Raw genomic sequence first — 3891 nt, 5'->3', positions numbered from 1 at the left:
AATCCTGATCGAATCTGATTAGTTGACCTTGTCCCTCCAAACTTGACCCGACTTGTCGTGAATCACGTGAGTACGTGACCAGTTAAGTGAGTATAATGCATACTATGTGACAAAGCGTTATTTATCAAAAAAAAGGAAAAACAAAAATTAAAATTAAATTAAGATTGACGTGATTTGGTTTAAAAAATTAAATATAAAGGAAATGAAGATAAACATTTACACGGCACACTCAACGCCCTCTGTATCGCAAAAACAAGGAGAACGGATAATAAACAAGATGGCGTTCTGAAGAAAACAAAGACTCCAACAAGAACACGGCAGCTGCCTTCACCGTTCGAGCTGTCCTCACCACCTTAAGCGCTAATCTTAGTAAAGACGATACAAAACCTGTCATTCAGCTAGGCCATGGCGACCCCTCTGCCTTCCCCTGTTTCGAACTACTTCTGTTGCCGAAGCCGCCATGTCGATGCTGTCCGCTCCGCCAAGCACATTCCTACTCATCTACGGTTAGCATACTCCCGGCCAGAAGGCAGACACAACGTCTTTTTTTTTTTTTTTTTTTTTTTTTTGTTTTGATGACACTATTATTGGTCATAATTTTCAGAGATATAGTACATCAGATGGACAAAAGGATAAGAAACTTTCAGGTTTTTGTTTCAAAGAATGGGCGGGTTCGGGGTTCCCATAATAAACTTATTGATAAATGCAATAGGCAGAGTTGCACATCCTCTATAAACATTCAAAACTCTTTAGAAACTTGTGTCTTTGAAAAAAAAATAATAATAAATTGGCAGCTTTGGCAGGGCATAAAACTAGAGGTGATGATCATAAAAATGCAATGACATACACAATCGGCTAACTTTTAATAATTTCATAACATTTATTATCATTTGATGCTAATTTCTGACAGGGCCGTTGCAGATTATTTGAATCTTAATCTCCCATACAAGTTATCACCCGATAATGTTTTTCTTACACTTGGATGTACTCAAGGAATTGAATTCATGGTAACTGTCCTTGCCCCCCTCATGCCAATATTTTGCTTCCAAGACCTGGCTTCCCATATGATGAAGTTCGTGCAAAACGTAGCCATCCCGAAGTTCGCCATTTTGATCTTCTTCCAGAAAAGGGTTGTGAGGTTGATCTTGATGCAGTGGAAGCTCTTGCAGATGAGAATACTCTTGCATTGGTTATCATAAACCCTGGCAATCCTTGTGGGAATGACTATACTCACCAACATTTGCAGAAGGTGGGCTGAACTGTTTTCTTTTTTCCACAGGAGATTAGAATTGAACTACTTGTAAAGTTGTAATGATTAAAAAAGCTCTCATATTTGCAAGCAACATCTTGATTTTTATATTAGAATATTAGCTAGCTTCTACACTAAAATGACTTTTTTTTTTTTTTTTTTTTTTGGTAACCGAGGTGTCCGGGTCAGTTTGTGTGCACCTCAATTAAGTCTCAGGGTCCATTGAACATACTAAAAGCCCAAAAGACCAAATAAGCCCCAATGTTATTATGGTAGGTGACCCAAGGTTTGAACCCAAGAATTCAAGGAAGGGAGTCCTTGACCGTCGGGCCAACTGCTTGGGGTTTACACTAAAATGACTTTGTACCTTCACTTACCGGTAATTCTGAAAACATTTAGGAGCTTAGCCTTTTGAGTTTGAGTGTTGAGAGTTGTTTTGCCATGGTATTAAGTGGTTCTAAAGTTGGGGTGAGCAGTTCCGGGTATCCTGTAATTTTTGGGGGAACCGGACCTCGTACAGTGTAGGTTCCCAGAAAAAGGAATCGGAACTGGAACCTATCAGTTCTGGTTCTTAAATTCAAGGAACTGGAACCTGAAATGCAAGTTTCGATTCTTTACCTGGGTACCCTGTAAAAATTCAATTATCCCCTATTGTTTAAAAAATGACAAAAATACCATAAAAGTTTACAAATACACTCCTAACAAATTAAGAAAACCTGTATTTAGTAGTTTTCAACTTTTAATTACTCATTCATTTGTGTACAATGTGACTCATTAATATTGTACTAAATTTCTAATCATTTAATACAGTATTGTACTAACGTTTATAATGTAATGTTATAATTAATTAAGTAATCATACTATAAATCCATAATATAATATTATAATTAATTAAATTTCTAATCATTTAATTAAGTAATGTACTAAATTACAAATGTTTATAATTAATTAAGTAATCATTTAACTATGTAATATTATAATTAATTAGGTGATTATAGTATCAGGTTCTTTTACCCGGTTCCGGTTCCTCCCCATATAGGAATCGAAACCGCGCAGTGTGGGTTCCAAAAAAATAGAACCAAAACCTACCCGCACAATGTCAGTTCCAGGTAGGTTTCGGTTCTACCCACAGGTTCTGGTTCTAAACCACTATCCGTGTTCACCACTAATCTAAAGTTTTGCTAAAAGTAGTGGTGGTGGTTGAAATTTTTTTTTTTAAGAAGTAGATTGCAGAAACAACAAGAAAACTTGGGATTATGGTAATTGCTGATGAAGTTTATGCCCATCTCACCTTTGGAAATGATCCTTTTGTACCAATGGGAGTGTCTAGATCAATTGCACCTGTTATTACCCTTGAATCTATATCGAATAGATGAATAATTCCTGGTTGGTGGCTTGGTTGGATCGTGACAAGTGATCCATCTTTCAAAAGTCGGGGGTCTCTCTCTCTCTGTCAATATTTGGATTTATGTAAAAAGTAAAAACTCCTATATAGCTACTGTAAACTTACAGTAATAATCCTAAGGTAATGATGTCTTTAGCTTTCTAAATGATTAAAAATCAGCCCAATTCATCCGATCGTGTTGTATTTTGAACATACAGGTATTATTTTCAAGTAACTTTTGCCGCCACGAGGATCTCAATAGTCAATATGATAAAAATTGACAATAGCGGTATGATAAGAGTGTTTCTTGGAAAAAAAAAAAAAAAAAGATGGATAACAATTGACAGTATCTCCTACCAACTAAAATTTTGGATGAATTTGATTGAAAATTCGATCATAAAAATAATGATGATGATGATGATGATATTGGGTGTTGTATGTGTTAGTGTATGCCCTAGGAACCAATCACGTGGTCGGTTCTAGTATTATGTTTTGTATATATATGTTAACGTATATATTTTATATATACATTTTTATCTTATCAATAGAAGAAAGTGTTCTTATTTCACATGTGGTTTATTGCTTCATTTATATATATGTATGTATTACATGTGAAATGTTTGGATGATACAAATCTTTAGAAGATCAAAATCATCAAAGTATTCCCTACATAGGTAATATTAATTGGGCAATTATATTACATAATAGGCAGGTTGAATGCCTCCGTAGAATATCATGTGATGGTATTAATGTGGGTGATTATAAAAGTTATATCACTAGAGCATTAGCATGGATAAGCGGTTAGTAAACTGTTTATCGATTATGGTCATTTATGATGAATCACATGGACATTTAAAATGTAGTCAATGATTCATCATAAGATTGTATTAGTGTATTATTAATCTTTAAACCTAAGATATCACGGTTAGATTTTGCATAAACGCATATAGTTCATATGGTGTATAAACACGAGGCTAATCATGTCATGTGTTAATAAGCCGATTTGGCCATGTGTTGTTTATGTATGAGGACAAGTGATAGTCATGATGGGATCTGTTGACTTAGTATAGATTGATATCAAGTTCCTAGACAAATGTCAAGATACGTTGGAAAAGGGAAATTTTCGGCTGGAGTATATAAAATGTTACTTGAAAAGTTGTTTCATGATGACACGTTCCATATGTATTGATTGTCAATTTGATATAAAATTAAGATAAAGATTTTGACATACCATGAATCCATTCTTAATTGGGATTAG

At 34.7% G+C, this 3891-nt stretch overlaps 1 pseudogene; it reads left to right on the top strand.

The window, feature by feature from the left end:
• Positions 1-275: 275 nt before the first annotated feature.
• Positions 276-2730, top strand: LOC116113334 (annotated as a pseudogene).
• Positions 2731-3891: the final 1161 nt, after the last annotated feature.

The sequence above is a fragment of the Pistacia vera genome, unplaced genomic scaffold (assembly GCF_008641045.1).
Source record: "Pistacia vera cultivar Batoury unplaced genomic scaffold, PisVer_v2 Contig678, whole genome shotgun sequence".
Taxonomy (NCBI): domain Eukaryota; kingdom Viridiplantae; phylum Streptophyta; class Magnoliopsida; order Sapindales; family Anacardiaceae; genus Pistacia; species Pistacia vera.
This window is presented reverse-complemented; position numbering and strand designations above follow the sequence as displayed.